Genomic DNA, 6,965 nt, shown 5'->3' on the forward strand with positions numbered 1-6,965 from the left:
ACACTCCACTACTTTTCAAAAAAAAAATAAATCTATATACTTCCCAGTAATATTTTAATAACAAAGCAAACACAGTATCGCTAAAAACACAACATTTTAATAATTCATATATTCATCCAGCCGTACTTGGATGCACAAATATGTCATAACGTTACAAATTAAAGAAAATGCTTTTGTTCCTAGGATTAATAGTGCAATATTTCTAGATTAAAGGTCAAAAATTAATGAAAAAGATGATTTATTTCATCAAGATTTAATAAATATGAAATCTATCTATATTGCCTATATTAATAATTTTTTTATACAAAAAAATAGTTCCTCGTTATTAAAATGACTTACCTGAGAAAGAACTTTTCAAAGATATTAATTCAGAAAAAACAATATAAAGATGAAAGTTTAATCTAAAATTAGTGCAACGATTTTTTATATGTCTCTAAAAAACTCTTTTATGCCACCAGATATTTGATTTTCCGTTTTTACACTCATACCTACAGAAAATACTAAAAATATTGTTAAATATAATTAAAACAAAAGTTGATTGACTTCTCTTCTATTATCCTTTGGTCTTAAAAAATGCGCAATTATCAATGGACAATAAAAAGATTTTCCGAAACTTTATTGGACTCATTTTAGTTCCTAAACCAATTACAACATCGAATCTGAGATGCTTAGCTTGAAAATTGTCATTAAATTGTAAGCAGTTGGTTAAATAAATAAATATCTCAGAAAGGATCTTTAACAAGAAAAGGGTCGGGATTAGCCGCTTAATTCAAAATACAGAAAAATATATCTACACAACTCATACAGAAGAAATAAACCTTATAAAAATGGCAAAGAAGAATCAAATTCTTGTAGAGAAATCCAAATTCATGCAGAAATATATCTGTATAGAAAAATAATTAATTAATTACAAAATTGGATGATTAGTCCTTGGTTTATCACATATTTCACATAAAGTATAAACGAATTGTAGATTTGGCAAACCCTAACGGGCAACATTTTGAACACTTATTGAAACAAAAACTGATATTTTCATAATTTTGTTTTCTATCTGAACAAATTAAGATAAACAAAGATTTTTCTAATTTTCTCGAAAACGAATCGACCGATTTAAAAAAATCAAACGTCAAAATAAAAGACTTTGAAAGACCTTTTAAACAAACTATTACTCGATACCCCTTGCCATTTAAAATTTTTAAGGGGATCACCCTGGGGGGCAATGGGTGAAAGGAAGGAAGTAATTTTAGGTTAAAAAGTTGTCCCCCTTGACAAACCTTTTGACGTATTTCGGCGTTTTTTTTTTACGCAGTGATTTTCGATAAATCCGTGGTGGGAACTTTTCAAATGAACACCCTGTATAATATTGGTGATTAGAGATTAAAGAGGCGCCCATATACTTGGTTTAAAACTGTGATTATTAATGTTGGTGGTATTTATTCCGTTTAATACCTTCAAATATATATAGGTTGGCCCATACAAAACACTCCAGGAATGTTTACAGCTTTGACAATTCCCCATCCTCGGACCCGTATATGTTTTCATACATAACTTATAGATTATTATTACATATACATAATTTCAACACTTCAGCGGAGACAGCATTTATCCTTATTTCCAAATGGGAAGGGGTTAATAGACCTTTTTTAAGGGACACTACATTTTCTATAAAATGGCGCATAATTTTATTGGACCTCTTATTTTAAATTAGCAAGAAATTGTTTTTAACGTAACAAGATATGTATCTGTTTATCAATCGATAATTCGAGTGTATTTCCAATAAAGTACTTGATGTGAATAGTTTGAGACTTTTGCGGTGTCTTCGATTCAAAAAATCAAACTGTATTGCGGAGTAAAAATTATTGAATCGTATGTGTTTTATCAACAATCAATGTACAAGAGTAACGGCAATTTTGTTAACGAGAGGCTTACAGATAGACACGTACATGGATATGTACCAGAGTTAGTAGCAAAATTCCGTCAAACTGGCGCAGTGGAATATAAAAAGCGAAATCTTGAAAATCTATTAAGGAATGAGGCAGTAGAAGTAGCTGTTCTGGGTGAAGTTATCATGAAGCTACATTAAGTACCAAAAAGCTATTGGAGTTTTATGGGCTACTGTACAATTCTTAATTAATATAAGTGGCAGCCTTATAAAATTTACCTTTATTCACCCGTCGTTTATAATATTGTGAAACAACGTGTGAAATAATTTTAAATATTTTTTCTCAAGGGCCTATAAATCGACATAATTCTCGTTCTGGGTCCAACACGAATCCAAGGTTCTGCTATGAGGTTCACACACTCTCATAAATGAAATATTTGTACTGGTATTTTTGGTTCTCACATAATTGGACCATTCTTCCTAACTGGAAATTTAAATACAGATACTTAGACTTGGAGGTTGCATTTTCTGAATGAAAGATTTCCTGGTAGCTGGATTCGGAGAAGGCATGTTATCACCCGATTTTTCCCACGTGATTTCTTTTTTGTAGAAATCTGAAATCGCTACTTTGTGCTACCTAGCCCGAATCCTTAAGATATTTAAGGAATCGCAGCACTCATAAATGCCATGAAATTATACTGATATTCTTCAGAATGTCCCGGAACAGTTCAATACGCCGGATATTTTAACAATTAACACGATAAAACTTCAATAACTACTAATCATTAAAATTCAATTTTTGGCAACTGGTCATTCAAAAATACAGGGTGTTGTAAATAAGTGCGACAAGCTTCAGGGGTGATTCTGCATGGAACAATAATGACAGTTTGGTATATAAACGTATGTCCGCAAATGCTTCGTTTTCCGAGACACCCCGGGTCTCGGTTTAAAGTTTTTCCTAAGAATTGACGATTTATTTATTGCTCTGAAACCGGTCGAGATATGCAAATGAAATTTGGAGTGTTTTCAGAGGTAGTTATCGCGCATTTTTTGACATGCTATTAAAAATTTTATGTTCACCATTGGCGCACATACGGGTAATGATTTTTTTAAAGAAAAAAATGGTACGCCACCGAGATATTTTAAATTAAAAATAATTTTTGAATTCCTCATTCAATTTGTGACAAAAAACCTCTCTCAACTTTTTTTTCGTATGTGGCGCCGTTTTTATGCAAAAAAAAACATCTTGACGCGTATTTTTCATTTCTTTAATACATTATCGAGAACTATCTAATACAACAACATTAAACCAGAACAATAACAGAAAATCAAAATAATAAAATTTTAAATAGGCGCAAAGCTACAAGTGTTCACAATTACCTCCCTCAGACGTTACACAAGATTCAACTCTTCGCCTCATTGATTCTGGTATTCGCGCAAATATTCCTAATGTATTTCTTAATATCTCACAGCCGGCTATAATTCGATTCCTCAGGTCATCAACATTTTCCACGGGAGTGGAATAAATTAATGACTTAAGAAAACCCCAAATGCAAAAATCTAGAGGATTTAAATCTGACGATCGAGCAGGCCAATGTTCTGTATCTCCCCTACCTATTCAACGATTTGGAAATACTGTATCTATAGACCAGTAAGTGGGTACAAAAAAAGATCTTTGGCGTGCAAATGGTGGGGTAGGAATTATTTAGAAATATATTATTTATGAGTAGACCCCCTTCAAAAATCCAAATTTTCGACCTTGGGGATGGACCGCGCGCGCCGCCATCTTGGATTATAGGTACAAAGAAACAGTTTTTTAACATTATCTCCGTAATTGTTCACCTTACAACAAAACATGTTCTAAGCAAAGTTAACGACAATAAAATTTCTTATATTTTATGTATTAACAGTTTTTTTGTACGTTTAATATATAAAGAGTTAGACGGACACAAAGATGGTATTCTTAAAAAAATACTCAGAACTCGAGATTTTCGTATTTATGGTAAAAAATGGATCCTAGTGAATACCAAAAATTTACGACTGAAGGCTATTTTACGATAAGACGATCGGATAAGTTTTGGTCTGGAATTTGGTCTGACATGCCCATTGAACAAACTTTGATGAGGATGATGCATAGCAATGGGGGCCTTACTCGTGGTCGTGGTATTAGTAACAGCGTACTAGCTTTGTGGACTTTCCGAATGACTTCTTTGCACAATGTTTGTGACGGAATTGAAGAATATTGTGACGTTCATCTAGAGACATCTGAGCAACACGTCGATGCTAGGACTTCACGTGTTACTAGGGACAATGAAGACTTAAAAAAACTATTGAATTGGTTTTCTCAGCATTACCCCTTTCCCGAAACGAATGCGCTTGTTTCCATAAGTACTGGCCTTGTTGGAGATGAAAACATAAACTGCCATTTATCTAGAGAAATAGGTAATGATCGAATGTTCAACATGATTAAAACGTGCGAAAATTTCGAGGCAACTAAATTCAAAGGCAAGGATAAAATTACTCCATTAATAGCGGTTAATAGTAGCATAAACGTCGGCGAGAAAACAGTTTCAATAAACCCACTAATATTATTCCAGAGAATGTGCATTACGAAGAAATCTGGCGACGAGTTGAAGAATTACCTTAAATTTGAGCTTTCTCCATTTCCTCTGTCACTTTTCCCAGAAGACGGAATGCGTAAAGGTACGAAATCATCGTTATATTCTGCATTTACGCAATGTACGGAAAGTGTCTATCTCGGACATAACAAAATCAATGTTGTGGATGGAGGATATCTGTTACACAAAGTTCTATGGCATCGTAATGATTCTTTCAAGTCAATATGCGAAAAATATATTCAGTATGTAAAAAATCACTATGGTTCCAATGCCGCTTCCAAGGTCGCCAAAAAAGTACAAAGGCAGCAGAACGACTACGCCGCCGCCGATCAAAGAGGCAAACAACTATCGATGTTATTTTTGACGAATCAATGTTGGTTCAAGTTTCGCAAGAACGATTTTTAGACAATGAAAGCAACAAACTTCGCCTGATTTCGATGTTGACAAAAAAATTTAAAGAAACTACTACTACAGTTAAGCAGGCTGAAGAAGATGCTGATGTTATAATTGTGAATACAGCGATTGCCTTAGGATCGACATTTGATGCAGTTTTCATCATCGGAGAAGACGTGGATCTTTTAGTTCTACTAACAGCGTTGATGTCGCCACATCTAGACAACATTTACTTTTGCAAACCTGGAAGAGGTAAAAATCCTGAAAGAGTGTACTCTGCAAAGGGTTTACAACAAAAAGAGGCAGCTGAACATTCATCTCATCTGAAAAGAACATTCTCTTCCTTCATGCGTTTAGTGGCTGTGATACAACATCGTCCCTTTTTAACCAAGGAAAACTGAAATTTTTATCAATTATTCAAAAATACCCCAAACTCACTGGCATCATTGACGTCTTTAAACAACATGACGCCACACCAGCATGTATTGAGGAAAGAGGAGCACAGTTTCTTGTCGCTTTGTATGGCGGTGACATGGAAAAAGAGACCCTTGAAGAACTTCGATACAAATTTTTTGTAAATCAACAACAAAAAATAGATTTAATCTTGCCTCTCTCCCAGCAACTAGGAACGCCGCACGGTATCATTAATTTAGAACATACCATCAAGTTCAACAATGGTATGGAATCCAAAAAAAGGCAGACGACTGGGGATGGAAACCTGGTGCAAATGGTTTTTCTCCCGTAACTATGACAGAGGAATCAGCTCCAGAAATATTATTAAAAATTATTTCATGTCATTGTAAAAAAGGGTACGGAGGAGCATGTAGCTGCAAAAAAGCTGGACTGAATTGCTCTATTATGTGTAGATTCTGTAATGGTCAGACATGCGACAATGCCACAGAGGTTCTCATCGACAGCGAGGACGAGGATGAGAAACTATTATCAATTGAGAACCCAATTATCCAAAGAACTGGATATGACATTTTACTATCAACGATAGCGAAAAAATATCACCTCTTTTAACAAGGGTAACAAAATTACTGAAATAGCTAAAAACATATTTTTTAAAACTAAAAAATGGTTGTTTGAAGTATTTTTTTAAAGAACTTCATGTTTGTGTCCGTGTAAATCTTTGTATATTAGAGGTATAAAAAAAGTGTAAATACATAAAATGTGGGAAATTTTGTTTTCTTTAATTTTGTTTATGTCATACTTTGTCGTAAAATTAACCATTACGGACATAATGCCAAAAAACCTTTTTTTTGTATGTGTAATCCAAGATGGCAACAAGGTCGAAATTTTGTATTTTTGGTCACAGTCTACCCATAACTAACATATTCCAAAATAACTTCTACCCCACCTTTTGTAAGGTAAAAAGCCCTACTGCCTGGACTACTAATAGTACTTGTCGAGGGCGCCCGCAGTCAGCCGTTTGTTTCCCATTTTCATGCAAACGTTGATGACGATGAGCAAATATTATGTGATGGGGTACTCTACATCTTGGATACAACTCAGCATACAATATTCGAGCTAGCCGACCATTTCCATTACTTCAGCCATAGATAAAATGCATTTCTGACAGTTCCACATTTGGAAAAATTTTTTTCGATAAAAAAAAATTAATTACTTAATAAAAAGATAAATAACTAAAGTTAAAATAATTAATAAAATAGTTAATTAATAATAACTAAAAGCTTAATAGTGAAGGAACGTTAATTTGACATTTCGTATTTCGCAGATTAATGTTGACATTTTATATTTAATATTAGATAAATGTTGACAGTAGCCTACTAAATAATGTATTAAAGAAATAAAAAATACGCGTCAAGATTTTTTTTGCTTCTTCTTTTTAGCTTCTAATTGATTAATAAGGTTAGTTCGAAAAAAGTTCACGACGTTCAATTATCAGTAAGATGGTAGCTTGCTAATATGAAATACGTTACGTTTTCTATCTACCCTAGAAGTTTGTAACCTGATCAACAGAACACCCTGTATTTGACATTGAAATTCGATTAACCAATATCAGTTTCATACTACACTTCATCATTAAAGAGAAATGACTTTAAAAAATC

Source organism: Anthonomus grandis, chromosome 2 (assembly GCF_022605725.1).
Source record: "Anthonomus grandis grandis chromosome 2, icAntGran1.3, whole genome shotgun sequence".
NCBI lineage: Eukaryota > Metazoa > Arthropoda > Insecta > Coleoptera > Curculionidae > Anthonomus > Anthonomus grandis.